We start from the raw sequence: 20,088 nt of genomic DNA on the forward strand, positions 1-20,088 counted from the left end.
GCTAAATGCTAAAATAGTCCATTAATAAAGGGGTTTATTCAAGAAACCTGTAGATGTCAGCAATAAGATAATCAAGTGGCTGATATTATCTGATGATGGCATTTACTTCAGAAGATGGCAAAGGAGATGAAATAAAGTGCTAAAAGCAATGATTCAGAGACAGAAGGCTACCTGCCACTTATCTACCTCTAGGCATTGTGTTATGTCCAGAACGGGAGTCACTTTTTGAGACAGTCTTGGAAAGCAGTATCTTATGTAGAGGAGATGGACAGGGTGGCAGGAATCAAAAAGTAATAGTAATATGGAGAAGGAAGTTGAATATTTAGAGAATATTGATGATGATGGACAATCAATTCCATGGAATCCTGGTAAAATGTTGGTGGTGGAAAAGGTGAAATGAGAAACTGAGTCACATTAGGGTGTGTGAAGAGTTACATAGGAATAAATATCTGGGTGGTGAGAGAAGAAATAGAGAGAACTCATGGACATCTTTTGATGATGTAAACAGGGATGTAATTGATTGTTTCTTTAGGACTACCAAGAATTCTGTAGGACATTCCTTTTTTTCAATTGATCAGTGGATTATTCAGGCTAGGGATAAGGGTACATTTTAGAGAAGGAAATGATGAACCATTCCAGTATTTTTGCCTGGAAAATCCCATTGACAGAGGAGCCTGGTGGGCTAGAGTCTATGGGGTCACACAGAGTTGGACATGACTGAACACACACAAATACAGAGTCATTAGACTTTTTCAAAGTGAAACAAATGAGTAGGATAGTTTAAGCTGAAGAAACACAAAACCAAACCCAGAAGAAACAAAGTACAGAGTGTGTTAGTGGAACAGTGATAGGAGGACAGGACCTTAGGAAGTGATGAGGGTAATAAATCTTCAGTGGTGAAATATTTGCAGATGCTGCCTTTAGCCTTGAACACTGGAAGTTTCTCCTTTCCAAATTTAATTGGAATGAAAGTAACTTGAGCAGTTTTCAATTCATACTTAGAGCAGCAGAAAAATGTTACTAGAAATAACCCTGGATCAGGGCCAGCCAAGCCCTGATCTTGGCAGAAAGATGATTTTAAAATATAGGGAAGTAGCCTACGATTGTGAAAAATACTTTTTACCACTTATTGTATAATATTTGGTGATGTTAGATTCATGTACCATACATGCAACTTAATTTGTTTTAGTTGCTTATGAAATGGATAAAGATAAATAATAAATTTTAAAAATTGTATTATGTACAGGAAGAGAAAGAGGAACCATATTATGGATTGACTAAAAAATATGACTGAAATATCAAGTCTAAAACTATACTTATTAATTTCAAATATGGACAAAGGATTAAAATCATTACAAAAAATATGTTAAGAGAAAGTCAACACAGTGAGAACATTATTGAAATTAATTATCAAATGTAAGTGATATAAGAAAGAAAGTTGTATATGTAGATATATGTGTGCTCTGAAATGGCATATCTTATTTGCTTACAGACAAATTAATTAAAATTCTTTTTAGAAAATATACATCGTGTACCTGGTGTGTGCTGGAAATACAGAGGCAAGAAAAACAGACTGTCCCTTTGCCCTTATAAAGTTAACATTCTAATAAACCAGAACAAAAAAACAAGTAATTATTAAGTCTATTATTTATGGACACATGTAGACATTTGGATTCTGGTTCAATAATTCAAATGTTCACAACATGTTAAAGTAACTCTTGGATTATGTCAAAGGAAACAGAGCAAAAGAATTAATTATGGACTATCTGCTACTTTTATTATAGTTTAATAATGGTATCTCTATCACAACTGATTCTACCGAATTGATTTTAATTGATCACACCAATTTCAATTGCAAAGAAATGGAGGAGAAGGAAATAAAATTGTATTTTTTCTCTTCAGTCTTTATTTATTTTTTAATTTTTTTAACACAAATTGGTTTTATTGAATCCTTTTGTAGACTGTTTTCTGTTGTCTTTCTATCAGTTCTTGAAAACATTTTGCATTTCTACAAACTCGCAGTACACATCAGAGACAATGTCACTGATATATTTGCATAAATCAATATAAAGGGAATGATTCTGATATAAAAATATAAGAAACAAAGTTCCTGATATTTACATTGATGAGTTTTAACAATTGTATTAAAAATAGCACCACAACTTTAAATGGAGTACTATAAAAACTCTGATTTTGCAAAGCATTTTTAATATATGAACATGCAACATGGTACAATATCCTCTCTTAATGATTTTAACATTAAGCCAGAAGCACCAGACCAAAAAAAGACCAGAATTTGAAATCCTCTGACAGTTCAAAACTATTCCAACTGCACATATTTGCTAAGTGTTTTAGATGCAAAATAAACTCATATCCTAAATAAGGAAAGAAGGAATAATCACTGAAAGCAAATTCAATATCCACTGTGGAAGTTAAAGTGTTAGTCTCTCAGTCATGTTTGACTTTTGCAATCCCATGGACTGTAATCCATCACACTCCTCTGCCCATGGGTCTTCAGTTTTTAATATAAGAATTAATGTGCATTAAATGTATCACCCCACATACCCAAGAAAATTGAAAGCAGGAACTCAAACAGGAATTTGTACATCAGTATTCGTAGCAGCATTATTTATAATAGCTTAAAGGTGGAAACAATCTATATACCCATTAATGGTTAAGTGTATAAACACAATGTGGTATGTTGGAAAATTATCTGGCTTAAAAAAGACGGAATTATAGCATATGCTACACCCTGAAGATGTTAAGTGAAATAAGCCCAACACAGAAGAAAAGATACTATATAATTTCACTTGTATTAGGCTCCTGGAGGAGAAGGCAATGGCAACCCACTCCAGTACTCTTGTCTGGCAAATCCCATGGACGGAGGAGCCTGGTAGGCTGCAGTCCATGGGGTCGCTAGGAGTTGGACACGACTGAGCAACTTCATTTTCACTTTTCACTTTCATGCATTGGAGAAGGAAATGGCAACCCACTCCAGTGTTCTTGGAGAATCCCAGGGACAGGGGAGCCTGGTGGGCTGCCATCTCTGGGGTTGCACGGAGTTGGACACAACTGAAGCGACTTAGCAGCAGCAGCAGCAGCAGGCTCCTGGAGTTCATAAAAAAGGAAAATAGAGTCGTGGTTTCCAGGATTTATGAGAAGGGGGTACTAGAGACTTATTTTTTAGTGATTACAGAGTTTCAATTCAGGATGATGAAAAAGTTCTAGACATGGTGGTGGTGGTGGTGATGGTAGCAGAACAACATAAATGTACTTAATGTTATTGAATTTTACACTAAAAAATGCTTACAATCATAAATTTTATGTGATGTATATTTTATCACAGTAAAAGAAAATCTTAAAGCTGGGGCAGGGTGCATCACCAATAGTAATAGAATATGAAAGCTTTTATTTTCAAAGCTACTACCCTTCATTGCTATCCATTCCTCTTATGTTGATCTAAATGTAAATCTCAAATATAAATTTAGAAAAAAATATGTGTTAGTATATTCATTTTTCTTGGCTATAAACTGTGGTTTTTAAAAATATTTCATTCCTCACACATCATCAGTGATCATCAGTATCAGCAACAACCGTTTGGCAGGATGCTCACTGTGGGTCTATATCATCCTTTCTCAGTCTTCAAAGAGAGCATGTCAAAATCTATCTTAGAATGCTCAAACTACTGCACAATTGCACTCATCTCACACGCTAGTAAAGTAATGCTCAAAATTCTCCAAGCCAGGCTTCAGCAATATGTGAACCATGAACTTCCTGATGTTCAAGCTGGTTTTAGAAGAGGCAGAAGAACCAGAGATCAAATTGCCAACATCCACTGGATCATGGAAAAAGCAAGAGAGTTCTAGAAAAACATCTATTTTTGCTTTATTGACTATGCCAAAGCCTTTGACTGTGTGGATCACAATAAACTGTGGAAAAGTTCTGAAAGAGATGGGAATACCAGACCACCTCATCTGCCTCTTGAGAAATTTGTATGCAGGTCAGGAAGCAACAGTTAGAACAGGACATGGAACAACAGACTGGTTCCAAATAGGAAAAGGAGTTCGTTAAGGCTGTATATTGTCACCCTGTTTATTTAACTTACATGCAGAGTACATCATGAGAAACACTGGACTGGAAGAAACACAAGCTGAAATCAAGATTGCCAGGAGAAATATCAATAACCTCAGATATGCAGATGACACCACCCTTATGGCAGAAAGTGAAGAGGAACTCAAAAGCCTCTTGATGAAAGTGATTTCAACATATGGAGGCTGAACAACACGCTGCTGAATAACCAACAAATCACAGAAGAAATCAAAAAAGAAATCAAAATTTGCATAGAAACGAATGAAAATGAAAACACAACAACCCAAAACCTGTGGGACACTGTAAAAGCAGTCCTAAGGGGAAAGTTCATAGCAATACAGGCATCTCTCAAGAAACAAGAAAAAAGTCAAATAAATAACTTAACTCTACACCTAAAGCAACTAGAAAAGGAAGAAATGAAGAACCCCAGGGTTAGTAGAAGGAAAGAAATCTTAAAACTTAGAGCAGAAATAAATGCAAAAGAAACAAAAGAGACCATAGCAAAAATCAACAAAGCCAAAAGCTGGTTCTTTGAAAGGATAAATAAAATTGACAAACCATTAGCCAGATTCATCAAGAAACAAAGGGAGAAAAATCAAATCAATAAAATTAGAAATGAAAATGGAGAGATCACAACAGACAACACAGAAATACAGAGGATCATAAGAGACTACTATCAACAATTATATGTCAATAAGATGGACAACGTGGAAGAAATGGACAAATTCTTAGAAAAGTACAACTTTCCAAAACTGGACCAGGAAGAAATAGAAAATCTTAACAGACCCATCACAAGCACGGAAATTGAAACTGTAATCAAAAATCTTCCAGCACACAAAAGCCCAGGTCCAGACGGCTTCACAGCTGAATTCTACCAAAAATTTAGAGAGGAGCTAACACCTATCCTGCTCAAACTCTTCCAGAAAATTGCAGAGGAAGATAAACTTCCAAACTCATTCTATGAGGCCACCATCACCCTAATACCAAAACCTGACAAAGATCCCACAAAAAAAGAAAACTACAGGCCAATATCACTGATGAACACAGATGCAAAAATCCTTAACAAAATTCTAGCAATCAGAATCCAACAACACATTAAAAAGATCATACACCATGACCAAGTGGGCTTTATCCCAGGGATGCAAGTATTCTTCAATATCTGCAAATCAATCAATGTAATACACCACATTAACAAATTGAAAAATAAAAACCATATGATTATCTCAATAGATGCAGAGAAAGCCTTTGACAAAATTCAACATCCATTTATGATAAAAACTCTCCAGAAAGCAGGAATAGAAGGAACATACCTCAACATAATAAAAGCTATATATGACAAACCCACAGCAAACATTATCCTCAATGGTGAAAAATTGAAAGCATTTCCTCTAAAGTCAGGAACAAGACAAGGGTGCCCAACTTTCACCATTACTATTCAACATAGTTTTGGAAGTTTTGGCCACAGCAATCAGAGCAGAAAAAGAAATAAAAGGAATCCAAATTGGAAAAGAAGAAGTAAAACTCTCACTATTTGCAGATGACATGATCCTCTACATAGAAAACCCTAAAGACTCCACCAGAAAATTACCAGAACTAATCAATGATTATAGTAAAGTTGCAGGATATAAAATCAACACACAGAAATCCCTTGCATTCCTATACACTAATAATGAGAAAACAGAAAGAGAAATTAAGGAAACAATTCCATTCACCATTGCAACGGAAAGAATAAAATACTTAGGAATTTATCTACCTAAAGAAACTAAAGACCTATATATAGAAAACTATAAAACACTGGTGAAAGAAATCAAAGAGGACACTAAGAGATGGAGAAATATACCATGTTCATGGATTGGAAGAATCAATATAGTGAAAATGAGTATACTACCCAAAGCAATTTATAGATTCAATGCAATCCCTATCAAGCTACCAACAGTATTCTTCACAGAGCTAGAACAAATAATTTCCCAATTTGTATGGAAATACAAAAAACCTCGAATAGCCAAAGCGATCCTGAGAAAGAAGAATGGAACTGGAGGAGTCAACCTACCTGACTTCAGGCTCTACTACAAAGCCACAGTTATCAAGACAGTATGGTACTGGCACAAAGACAGAAATATAGATCAATGGAACAAAATAGAAAGCCCAGAGATAAATCCACGCACATATGGACACCTTATCTTTGACAAAGGAGGCAAGAATATACAATGGATTAAAGACAATCTCTTTAACAAGTGGTTCTGGGAAATCTGGTCAACCACTTGTAAAAGAATGAAACTAGAACACTTACTAACACCATACACAAAAATAAACTCAAAATGGATTAAAGATCTAAACGTAAGACCAGAAACTATAAAACTCCTAGAGAACATAGGCAAAACACTCTCTGACATATATCACAGCAGGATCCTCTATGAACCACCTCCCAGAATATTGGAAATAAAAGCAAAAATAAATAAATGGGACCTAATTAAACTTCAAAGCTTCTGCACATCAAAGGAAACTATTAGCAAGGTGAAAAGACAGCCTTCAGAATGGGAGAAGATAATAGCAAATGAAGCAACTGACAAACAACTAATCTCAAAAATATACAAGCAACTCCTACAGCTCAACTCCAGAAAAATAAATGACCCAATAAAAAATGGGCCAAAGAACTAAACAGACATTTCTCCAAAGAAGACATACAGGTGGCTAACAAACACATGAAAAGATGCTCAACATCACTCATTATCAGAGAAATGCAAATCAAAACCACTATGAGATACCATTTCACACCAGTCAGAATGGCTGTGATCCAAAAGTCTACAAGTAATAAATGCTGGAGAGGGTGCGGAGAAAAAGGAACCCTCTTACACTGTTGGTAGGAATGCAAACTAGTACAGCCACTATGGAGAACAGTGTGGAGATTCCTTAAAAAGCTGGAATAGAACTGCCTTATGATCCAGCAATCCCACTGCTGGGCATACACACTGAGGAAACCAGAAGGGAAAGAGACACATGTACCCCAATGTTCATCGCAGCACTGTTTATAATAGCCAGGACATGGAAGCAACCTAGATGTCCATCAGCAGATGAATGGATAAGCGAGCTGTGGTATATATACACAATGGAGTAGTACTCAGCCATTAAAAAGAACACATTTGAATCAGTTCTAATGAGGTGGATGAAACTGGAGCCTATTATACAGAGTGAAGTAAGCCAGAAAGAAAAACACCAATACAGTATACTAATGCATATATATGGAATTTAGAAAGATGGTAACAATAACCCTGTGTACGAGACAGCAAAAAGACACTGATGTATAGAACAGTCTTATGGACTCTGTTGGAGAGGGAGAGGGAGGGAAGATTTGGGAGAATGGCATTGAAACATGTGTAATATCATGTATGAAACGAGTTGCCAGTCCAGGTTCAATGCACGATACTGGATGCTTGGGGCTGGTGCCCTGTGACAACCCAGAGGGATGGTATGGGGAGGGAGGAGGGAGGAGGGTTCAGGATGGGGAGCACATGTATACCTGTGGCGGATTCATTTTGATGTTTGGCAAAACTAATACAGTGTTTCAGGTTTAAAAATAAAATAAAATAAAATAAGTAAAAAAAAAAGAAAGTGAAGAGTGAAAAAGTTGGCTTAAAGCTCAACATTCAGAAAACGAAGATCATGGCATCTGGTCCCATCACTTCATGGGAAATAGATGGGGAAACAGTGGAAACAGGGTCAGACTTTATTTTTCTGGGCTCCCAAATCACTGCAGATGGTGATTGCAGCCATGAAATTGAAAGACACTTACTCCTTGGAAGGAAAGTTATGACTAACCTAGATAGCATATTGAAAAGCAGAGATATTACTTTGCCAACAAAGGTCCATCTAGTCAAGGCTATGGTTTTTCCTGTGGTCATGTATGGATGAGAGAGTTGGACTGTGAAGAAAGCTGAGCGCCAAAGAATTGATGCTTTTGAACTGTGGTGTTGGAGAAGACTCTTGAGAGTCCCTTGGACTGCAAGGAGATCCAACCAGTCCACTCTGAAGGAGATCAGCCCTGGGATTTCTTTGGAAGGAATGATGCTAAAGCTGAAACTCCAGTACTTTGGCCACCTCATCGGAAGAGTTGACTCATTGGAAAAGACTCTGATGCTGGGAGGGATTGGGGGCAGGAGGAGAAGGGGACAACAGAGGATGAGATGGGTGGATGGCATCAGTGACTCAGTGGACGTGAGTCTGAGTGAACTCCAGGAGTTGGTGATGGACAGGGAGGCCTGGCGTGCTGCTATTCATGGGGTCGCAGAGAGTCAGCTACGACTGAGCGACTGATCTGATCTGATCTGATCTGATGTTTAAAAAGGCCCCCCAAAATTCTGATCCACCAGTTCCTTCTCCAGGGGATCTTCACAACCCAGGGATTGAACCCCCAAATCTCCTGCATTGGTAGGCAGATTCTTTACCACTGAGCCACCAGGGAAGCCCACAGCCATGATTAGAGAATGCAGATTTCTTTAACGGCAAAAAGTATAGACATATGCAAGATCAGCAATGCAGAGAGCAATATAATCTGCTTCTAGACCAAATAAAAGTCTCTGAGGGATCCTGGTCCCTAGGCCTCTGCCTGCTTATTGGGATATGACAGATAACAATTCCAGCACACCCATGAGGGTTTCATGTGTATTACCCCTGTGTAGCATGTTTTACTGGCTTATGTCAAAAATGGTACTAATAATAAACCATTACCCCATGCTTACCCTATGCTAAGCACTCTAGACACTTGTCAGAAATTAACTCAGGTATTCCCCTCAGAAAGCTCATGAGGTAGCTACTATTATTCTTTTCAATTCACAGATAAGACTACTGAGCCATAGACATAATATGTAACCTGCCCAACATGTGCAGCTAGTGAAGCTAGTCTGGCCTAGAAACAGTACTTTGCCACTTTCTGGGTAGAAGTACTTGAACTGGACTCAGATCACTTGGATTCAGTCCCAGGTCTGCCCTTAACTCTATAGAACATTGCACTTTATCACTTCGGGCCATGGTTGTCTTCTCTTATGCAAATTCTTCTTTAGTACTGCTGCTGCTGCTGCTGCTGCTAAGTTGCTTCAGTCGTGTCCAACTCTGTGCGACCCCATAGACGGCAGCCCACCAGGCTCCCCCGTCCTTGGGATTCTCCAGGCAAGAACACAGGAGTGGGTTGCCATTTCCTTCTCCAATGCATGAAAGTGAAAAGTGAAAGTGAAGTCATGTCCGACTCTTCGAGACCCCATGGACTACAGCCCACCAGCCTCCTCCATCCATGGGATTTTCCAGGCAAGAGTACTGGAGTGGGGTGCCATCGCCTTTAGTACTAGATGCCCTTAAACGTGTTTAACTGATTTCGATGCTTTGTATGTTATTTACCTCAGGAAAACAATGGCACAGGGGAAAAAAAATAGCCAAGTATCTTAAGAGAATTGTTATATTTGAGAACTACATTTTAAAAGTCAAATAGACTAGATTACTTAATTCTGAAATCCAAAGAAACATTTATAGATTGCGAAGCTGATTGAATATTTTATGACAATATTATCCCTAGTTGCTCTCTATAATAGAGATGTAAACAAGTACCAGTCCAAATTAAGGTCCCATGAAATAGAATTTGGATTCCTGTTTGCCAGCACTGGAAAACCCAGCATTATACAAACACTATTCATTGTTTCAAGAGAGTGGAATTTCTCAGGAGATCTTACTAACCACTGGTTTCCTTCATGATTACCATACCTTCTAACCTTCTATGGTTTGACCCTTGAGCAAAGGCACATAGGTGCCTGAAAACTCATTGCCTTCTTGGTATATAACCCTATAGCTGAATTTCTCTATATATATTAATATACATAACTATATGTTTGTATAATTTAGACATTATATTGTTATCCTATATCTATGTGCTTGTTTTCTCTCCTAGAATTCAAATTTTATCTAAGTAGGTATCATGCTTTCTCATAAACTTAATGACATTATAGGAACATTGTGCTTAATGTCTTAAATTGTTGTTTGAAATTGTATTATTTTTACATGTATATATGCTTTTTAACATGTTTAATTAAGGCTTTCTGTGTAATACTTGAATGCATTATTTATTTTCAGATAGGAAAAATGTTTTAATTAAACTCTCTTGGGCTTGATTACAGTCCTGAGAGTGACATAACATACCATTTCTCTGGTAATTCCCCTTCTTGCCAAAATTGGAGCTTAGATTTAGTGATATCTGTATCAACATTATGTGTCTGTCATAGTTTTTCATTGATTTAACTGCTCTGGAGAAACCAAATATCAAGACAATTATTTTTTTTCTATTTTTTCCTAACTGGTGTATTTTTGTTATATGGTAATGGATTGCACCGCAGTTAATAATGTTTTCCTGTTGATTTATCAGCTACAGTCTCAAAGTCAAATGTTGGGTTTATCATTAGCAATTTTAGAATATAAACATTATACATATGTGGCATGCTAATGTTTTCTGTGATTTTCTTGAGCTATTTCACTTTTATTTTTGGTCATCTCTCCCTGTAACTGTTTTTATATTATTGTATCTTATGTATAATTAGAAGAGATCTTATGTCTATATTGGAATTCTGTGGGGTACATCCAAACTAACTACTCTAAGAGTCCATACATTGGAAACCTGCTTTTTCCCCCTGTACAAGTTGAAAGATATGAATGAAATACTATCACCAGTTTCTGATGTATAACATTTGTGCCCTTTGGTCTGAACAAGTACAAAATTATAGTTTTGCTGCTAGTAATATAAATGAACAAGGCCACATTGATCTTTGTAGCCACAAATGGATTGTCCAGATAAAATAATTCTGTATTAAAAATTATATATAAATTTTACTCTTTTCCTCTTTCCCTTCTCTTCAAAAAAAATGTCTTTTTATTGTCCAGAAGAGAGATCTAAAATCATCTTATTCACATAATAATAACTCAATTTACACTTGTTGGTTTAAATTTAGCTTAATTAAGAATTGACTTTTTATTGCTTAAAATAGGAATGGGAGGATTTTTTTTTTCAGGTTATAAATGTTTTAAGAATGAGAAAGGTTTGAGTCCTTAAAAGTAGAGTAAAATAGCTCTCATAATTTGAAATTTCCTTAAAATAAAATGTTTGAGGTCTTTTTATGTGTTGTAAAAGGCATGTATATGAAGAAAAATAGTATGTTTGGTGAATTGCCAGGCCATTTGCCTTTCCTAAATTAGTTGATGGCCCATCTATTTTAAAGTCTGATCACACTTTAGTGACATTAGAAATGTATTTCAGATGATTAAACGTCTAACAATCCAAGATATGGGTGCAGAATATTACCTTTTGAATCAAGCTTGCATTTTCTCATAGCAAATTTTATATGTTGTTGAGCAGTGATGGTTATGTATACATTCCTATATTATGTTTCAAGGACCATATCTTCCACCACCTGGTAGGAATACTGACACTCAATCATAATTCTCCTGAAAGTGAGGACTGCATTGAAAATATAATTTCAATGATAATTCAGACTAATAAGTGTTACTTTTGTCATATTGTCCTGAAATTTTTTAAACCTCCATTTGATTTTGTGTTGTACTGACCTGATACAGCTGACCTGTAACACCAATCTTAGCAAAAATTAGCTTTAAAAAATGTTTTTATTCATACCACTCTAATACACTTTAATTTTGAATTACCTATTAGTACTGCCAATAAGAAGGGTAAAGTACTAGATCTCCATAAAATATATTATGAGGAAAATTTATTTTCAAATAAGTCACAAAGAATGGATGACTCTCCCTAGTAATTCTGATGAATTTACATTAATGCAAACCAGCAGGCCTGGAGCAAGACTATGTACATAAAGAGAATATAGTGTACATTGGTTAGTATATAAATCACTGTATATCTGAGAATTCAGTTCAGTTCAGTAGTGTCTGACTCTTTGCGACCCCATGACTTACAGCACGCCAGGCCTCCCTGTCCATCACCAACTCCCAGAGTTCACTCAGACTCACTTCCATCGAGTCACTGATGCCATCCAGCCATCTCATCCTCGATCACCCCCACCTCTTCCTGCCCCCAATCCCTCCCAGCATCAGAGTTTTCCAATGAGTCAACTCTTCACATGAGGTGGCCAAAGTACTGGAGTTTCAGCTTTAGCATCATTCCTTCCAAAGAAATCCAAGGGCTGATCTCCTTCGGAATGGACTGGTTGGATCTCCGGCTACAAGTAAATATCAAATGGATGAGTGAAAGCAAAACAAAGAGCTCAAGACAAAAAAGATAGGAATCAGACTGGAATAGACACTGGATAAAGACAAAAAATCAGCAAAAAGTGTATAAAGAGGCATCCGATTTTATTAACCACTAGGGAATTATAGAATAAACAGTATGAAACCGACCCAAAGGGATGGAATGGGGAGGGAGGAGGGAGGTGGGTTCAGGATGGGGAACACATGTATACCTGTTGCGGATTCATTTTGATATTTGGCAAAACTAATACAATTATGTAAAGTTTAAAAATAAAATAAAATTAAAAAAAAAGAAAAAGAAAAAAAAAAGAAATCACCACTTGCTCATCAGGATAGCTAAAATAAAAAAGACAAAACCAAATTTCAAAACATCTAGAATTCTCAAATATTGCTGATGATATATAAGTTAATACAGTATTTTGGAAAATGGTTTGACATCATCTACCCTGGTGGCTCAAATGGTTAAGAATTCACCTGCAATGCAGGAGCCACAGGTTCGAACCCTGGGTTGGGACGACCACCTGGAGAGGTAAATGGCCACCCACTCCAGTATTCTTGCCTGGAGAATTCCATGGATAGAGGAGCTTGACATGCTACAGTCCATGGGGTCAGAGTCAGACAAGACTGAGTGACTTTAACTTCACTTCACTTCACTATGTGTGAACATAAATATATCCTCTATTAATTATTTCACCTTCTAAGATTTTGCCCAGTAAAACTGCATACAGATGTTCATAAGAGATATGTAAAAAAAAAAAAATCCACTATTTATAGATATGTTAATTATTTTCAATATCAAAAATCTGCAAACTATTTCAGTGTCCAGCAACAGTACATCATTAATACATATGAGCAAATGAATTCATACAAAACACACACATACACTCACACACACACACACTTTATTTAAGTCCATTTATATAATCTCCAAAAATAGGAAAAACTAATCAGAACAGTTATTATTTTTGGCTTGGAGGTAGGAAGTAGGGGAATGTGGGGCTGATAATGTTCTATTTCTTGATCTCAATTTTGATTCTATCTAGAGATATAATTTGAAAAATAAAGTTTTAAATGTTTTAAAAGCTCTAAATTCATAAAAGCAAAAAAGGAGAAAGTTATTCATCTTTCTGGTAATTCAAGCTATTTTTCTTATAAGATACAAAATAATTCTGGCCAAACTGGAGGAGCTTATATTTTTCTCACTGTGAAGAAGGCTGAGCGCCAAAGAATTGATGCTTTTGAACTGTGGTGTTGGAGAAGACTCTTGAGAGTCCCTTGGACTGCAAGGAGATCCAACCAGTCCATTCTGAAGGAGATCAGCCCTTGGATTTCTTTGGAAGGAATGATGCTAAAGCTGAAACTCCAGTACTTTGGCCACCTCATGCGACGAGTTGACTCATTGGAAAAGACTTTGATGCTGGGAGGGATTGGGGGCAGGAGGAGAAGGGAACGACAGAGGATGAGATGGCTGGATGGTATCACTGACTCGATGGATGTGAGTCTGAGTGAACTCCGGGAGTTGGTGATGGACAGGGAGGCCTGGCGTGTTGAGATTCATGGGGTCGCAAAGAGTCGGACACGACTGAGCAACTGATCTGATCTGATAGTTATAGTTAATAATAAGGAATTACCTAACTTTAATTCTTAGTGAAACAAAGCCATGTAGGTTTTTTAATGATATTTAGCAGGAAAGCTTATTTTGGGAAGATGGGACACCAGGTTATTGGTGGCTTTGAGGAATGCCAGTAATCAAACATGGTAGGTTGGGTCTCAAAGATAGGATTAGTGAAGACAATGCAAGGTGGTTTGAAAAATAATATGAGATTATCCGGTTCTTGGTTTCAAAATTCAAAACTGTAAGACAGAGAGATAAAATTTGGACCTTAAAATTGTGTAATCATATTTACGGGCCAGAAACAGACAGCTAAGCCCTTGCAAGACACATGAGCACAGGCAAAAGCCTTGCTGATGATAGCTTGGTGAACTATGTTGGATTCATGATCTCCAAAGAAGATTTACCTTTGGGACCAGGGACCAGGCTTGATCACTCAAGAGCTTTTGTGTAGCAGAGTTTTATTAAAGTAAGAAATGGGACAGAGAAAACTTCTGATATAGACATCAGAAGGGGATGGAGAATGCCCCCCTTGCTAGTGTTAGCAAGGGAGCTATATACTTTAATTAGTTATTACAATAAATCAAAAGAATGTCTCAAGGTTGTAAAGATCTTACTAAACCCACTCCCATAATTTAGATTTTAAGATAACAGAATTAGCCAGAAGGTTTTCACCAGGCTTCCCTGCTGGTTCAGAAGGTAAAGCATCTGCCTGCAATGCAGGAGACCTGGGTTCAATCCCTGGGTCGGTAAGATATCCTGGAGAAGGAAATGGCAACCCATTCTAGTACTCTCGCCTGGAAAATTCCATGGATGGAGAGGCCTGGTAGGCTACAGCCCATGGTGTCGCAAAGAGTCGGACACGACTGAGCAACTTCACTTTCAGGAAGGAGAAACTGTCCTCAAGCAGGATACATTGCTGTTATATAATCCCTAGTACAGAGTTTAAACTGAGTTGTTTGTTGTGTAATCATCAGTTCCAGGCTTAAAGAAAAAAAAAAAACACATTTTATGTGACTAAGACTAAGGAATGTAGAGAAAAAAGAGATGTTTGTCCTTTCCTCCTCCTTGAGAATTCCAGATCCATATCTCTGCTTCGAGAGCCCCACATTCCCTTCTCCTCCTCGGGGATACTGGACTTCTTATCAACCTGTCTAGGAATTGACTCTCTCATTTCCTCCTTTTCTTTTAGGAGAATTGTGTTGCCAAGGGAAAGGGGTGTCGATTTTGCTCCATAACTACTTTCTGTTGAGAGGTGTGGTCCCTAAATTGTTGAGACAACATATTCTCCTAACCCTCAGAGGGTCTTTGATCCAAATAATAGTTAGAGGAAGTTGTGGCACTCGTAGGAGCCTGGACAACCATTTGTAACTTAAAGCTTTCAGACGGTTAGAACAAACCCCATTCAACAGTTACAGATGTAAGGAGAAATAGTCATTAAACCAAGTTAAAACCAAAATTAAAAGTAAAATTATGTCCATAGTTACATCAATCCATCTTAGGATTGTTAGATGTCATCACAGAGTTGAAAGTCCTTTCCTTAAAGTTGGGAAGCCCACCATGGGAAGTCTTCAACTGATGAGGAGGGGAGTGCTCCTCAGACCCAGTAATTAGGCCAATTGTGGAATGAAGTATAGGAATGAGCCCAGGACAGGAAGGCATTGTCTTGAGGGTCAAATGGCAGACTCAGGACTTTTGGAGTCAGCAGAAGCAAGCCCACATAGATTCTCAGGCCCATCTCAGTTCCTGGCTCAAACACCAGCTTGTTTGACTCAAAGGCTGGTTCAGGAGTTAATCTCCTGGTAATGTCTGATGAAAAGCTAAAAGCTGAGTCACATACTTAATTTTAAGGCTTCAGGATCTATGAGAATATCTGTGCACAAAAACAGTCTGTCAGAGAGACAGTCCCTTCTTCTTAGGGGCAGTTTGAGCCCTCATTAAAGCTATGGGTAGAATGTAAACCAGCTGTCTTGTGTTTCCTGAGTTAGCTTACACAGGTGTCTTTTAATAATGCCATTAGCCTTTTCAACTTTTTCTGAAGATTGGGATCTCCAGGAACAGTGGAAGTGATATTCTATTCCTAGAGCTTTTGACACCCCTCAAGGTACAGCAACTTTAAATGTGGAACATTGTTGCTCTGAACTTTATAGAGTTTAAGATCTCACTTACATCATGAGAAGTCAGTACAGTAAGATTTTGCCCATTCATTAATCTCTGGCTTTAGTGGATACTGCTTTTGAAGTGAAAATAGGTGAGGGTCATTGAGCTTGATAAAGATAGGAACAGCATTTTGTGCTCGACCCAAAGTTTTTCATCAGTCCACATTCTAGGATTTACAGTTTGTTCCATGAAAAAGTGGGTTCCATATTCATAAAAATAGAGGCCTGGACCTTGTTCAGTATATCCCTCCCCAGAAAGGGTGAGGGAGACTCTGGCATGGTTAGAAACTCATGAGAAAACAGCACAGAGTCCCAGTTGTAGCTTAAATGATGACTGACATAATAATGTTTGACTCATCCAGACAGTCCCATTATGGTAGTGGATAGGGAGGAAAGCAGACCAGGGGCTTTAGCAAACAGGGAGAAATTTGCCCCAGTGTTCAAAAGTAATTGGCTGATTAGCCCTCCATAGTTATTAATACCTGGGGTTCCTCGGGTGTAATTAGAACAGGCGCTTGTGTGGGGACCCCTGGACACCTTCAGTCCTGATTGTCTTGAGAGTCTGACCCCTGGGGCCTACACCTCAGAGGATAGTCTCTTCTCCAGTAAGATCCTTTGCAGACTGGACCTGGAGCTGGGGGTCGCTTAGATGCCTGAGGGCAATCCCGCTTGAGATGCCCTTCCTTTCCACAGAAATAACAAATCCATCCCTTTTCACCTGGGTTCCTCTGGGCATTTTTCTCAGGCTGTTTCAGAGCATGTCTATCAGCCATTGTTGGGGCTTCAGTCTTTTTCCTGGTTCTTTCTTCCTATTATTTCCCTCCTCATATTCTCTACCATAATATACCATCTGAGCCAGTTTCAACAGATTATCTAAAGACTGATTTGGTCCATACGACTGTTTTTGTAACTTAGGGCAGATATCTGGAGTTGACTAAGAGAGAAATCTATCTTTTAAGATCATTTCTCCCTCTGTAATTTTGAGATCAATGTCAGTAAACTTGTGGAGAGCCTCTTGTAGTCTATACTAGGAGTTTGTCAGAAGTTTCCTTCTCTCCCTCTTCTATGTCAGCCAACTTAATATAAAGTCCTAGCATGTGCTCACTTGAGTCCTACAAGAATACATCCAGCAAAGTGGCTGTGTTATGGGAACTGTTTGGCTCCCAGAAGGAAGAAGGGCTAGTTCGTGTTTGCTCTTTCCCCTTGTCTCAAACTCAAACCATTCATCTCTGAAGGTAGTAGCCTCCCCCAAAACTCAAGTTTTTGAGTCAGGAATCAGTGTCTGTCCCAAGACATACATTATATCTCTCCAAGTAAGCTCATAAGGTAAAGTTAGTCCTGTAAAGTCTTCTATGTACTTTTTGGATCCTCTTAATAGTATTGACCACAATTGGTACTGTGTGAATTTTTACCGAGATTGAGGCAACCCCTCCTGAAAGGGTGCCCTGATTCTCAGCCTGTTCAGCTAAGAGCCCCTGATACAGGGGTGAAGTAAGAGAACAGGAGGCAACTGAAGATTTCACACCCAAATATGCATCCTTAGGACACAAGCCTGGCATGTGTCTTGCAGAGAGAAAAAAAGCAACACATTTATCACTTCTACCCATTTCTCTTGTTTTCTATGGAACCAATCTAGTTGTAAAACAATATCGTAATTGAGAGACTTCAACTGGCCAGCATTCCCCATCTTCCAAAGGATACTGTGGTCATTCAGTATCACAGAAGAAAATCAGGTATGCCTTTTTAAACTCTGGGGATCAAACTTGTCCCAGCTGTTTTTTAAATTACATTTTAAAGGAGTGGGTTTGGAACTGCTAGCTCCCATCTATAAGAGAGAAAAAAAGCAGCATCCAAAGCCATGGCTTCTTTCCACCAGAGGCATCCCCCGCATTCTAGATGGGGATGTAGACAGAATTTCCACTGACGCTTTCCTTCCCTGGTTGGACTTAGTGTGTCCCTTACTGACGCAGGCGCCTTACTTGTCCGTCCTGGTTCTACCACCGAGATGGGGTGGAGATGTGCCAGGGTTAGACCTGATGGCATCCCAGACTGATTTCTAGTTCCTTACCACCAAGATCTTTGTTTAATTTGCTCTTAGAAAGGTGACAGAATGTTCACTACCAGCATGATCTCTGAGGACTCTGCAGATTATGCTCTGGCATCAGATTACACTGTTTACAAACTGCCAGAAAAATGAGTTTTAAACAAGGAGCTGCCATTGGTATCCCATATTTTGCTGCTTTTTTGAGCTCTGCTCCTCAGTGCCCATGTGCAAGCTAGAGAAAGTGTTCTGGTTCATGGGGCTAGTGGAGGAGTTGGAATAACAGCATGCCAAACTGTTAGAGCTAATGGCTTAAAGGTTTGGGGCACAGCTGGTACTGAAGAAAGACAAAAATTGTTTTGCAAAATAGAGCCCACAGAGTGTTTAGTCACAAAGAAGCTAACTATATTGATAAAATTAAGAAATCTGTTGGTGAAAAAGAAATTGATATGATTACTGAAATGTTAGCTAATGTGAATCTGAGCTATAATTTGAATCTTTTGTCATATGGAGGATGAGGAATAGTTATTGGCAGCAGAGATCATATTGATATAAACCCACAGGACACCAGGGCAAAGGAATCTATTAATAGCATAATAGGAGTTGCTCCCTATTCAAGGAGGAATTTCAGTGGTTTGTAGCAGCCTTTCAAACCATAATGGAAATTGGTTGGTTGTAACCAGTATTCATTGGAGAAGATGGCCCAGGTTCAGGAAGATGTCATTCTTCAGTGGTGCTACTGGAAAAATGAGTCTTCTCTTTAAATAATCAATCCTTCTATAAATTTCCTATGTAATTAGAGGTATCTTGAGTGAGTGAGTGAAAATTGCTTAATCATGTCTGACTCTTTGCGACCCCATGGAATATGAAGGCCATGGAATTCTCCGGGCCAGAATACTGGAGTGGGTAGCCTTTACCTTCTCCAGGGGATCTTCCCAACCCAGGGGTCAAACCAGGTCTCCCACATTGCAGGCAGATTCTTTACTAGCTAAGCCACAAAGGAAACCCATAGAGAAATTTTGTTTGTTGCTAGTTGAATTTTTTTTTTTTCCTAATTGAACCTAAGATACTGTGTAAATTTCAGGTGAAAGTGAAAGTGAAGTCACTCAGTCATGTCCGACTCTTTGTGACTCTTTGGACTATAGCCCACCATTCCCCTTTATCCATAGAATTTTCCAAGCAAGAATACTGGAGTGGGTTGCCATTTCCTTCTCCAGGGGATCTTCCCAACCCAAGAATCGAACTGGGGTCTCCTGCATTGCAGGTGGATTATTTACCAGCTGAGCCACAAGGGGAGCCCTTGTAAGAGGCATCTTACCTCAGTTTTATGTATACCACATTTGTTTTAAGTAGCATTCATTTGATTCAGTGAGTTCTTATATTTAAGAAGAAAAGATTTACTTTTAGAGATCATAGGCATTGGATTACAATTTATTTTATAGCCGTCAAATGTCTATATGCCTTCTACCTCTTTTTAAGGAATCATCATAGTAGTAAATAGGATGTTAGTGATCATTTGGCATCAGAGGACATTACAGGAATTCCTAACCGACTGCTAATCATGAATTGCATACTTTTGACTAAAATATGCTAATTTTAAAATAAGACTGCCTGACTTCCAAACCTACTTCTTATACAGTTTCTTTAGTCTCTGATTAGCCCAGAACTATGTTGGATTCTGAAGATTTTCTGGGAAAAATGAGACCCCTTTTCCCAACTAATCTCATCTAGTTCTCCAAGTCTCTCAGAAGGGCAAGATAAACAATGTGCATAGAAATTTGTTAGTTTTCCAGTGTTCCTCAATATTTTATGACAATCACTAGGCTATTGATTGATTACTAATGACTCATATATTCTGTGAGGTCAGCAACCTTATCTTTGGTATAAAATGATATTAGGCACATAGTTTCCAAGGAGATACTTACTGACTGCTGTTG

At 38.1% G+C, this 20,088-nt stretch overlaps 1 protein-coding gene and 1 pseudogene across 1 annotated transcript in view; both read left to right on the forward strand.

Moving 5' to 3' along the window:
* The window catches only part of PCDH15 (protocadherin related 15), a 1,792,715-nt gene that overhangs the window by 1,676,616 nt on the left and 96,011 nt on the right, over nt 1–20,088 (forward strand). The window lies entirely within an intron of this gene.
* On the forward strand, nt 302–18,919 carry LOC129636875 (quinone oxidoreductase-like; annotated as a pseudogene).

This window comes from Bubalus kerabau, chromosome 22, assembly GCF_029407905.1.
Source record: "Bubalus kerabau isolate K-KA32 ecotype Philippines breed swamp buffalo chromosome 22, PCC_UOA_SB_1v2, whole genome shotgun sequence".
Taxonomy (NCBI): Eukaryota; Metazoa; Chordata; class Mammalia; order Artiodactyla; family Bovidae; genus Bubalus; species Bubalus kerabau.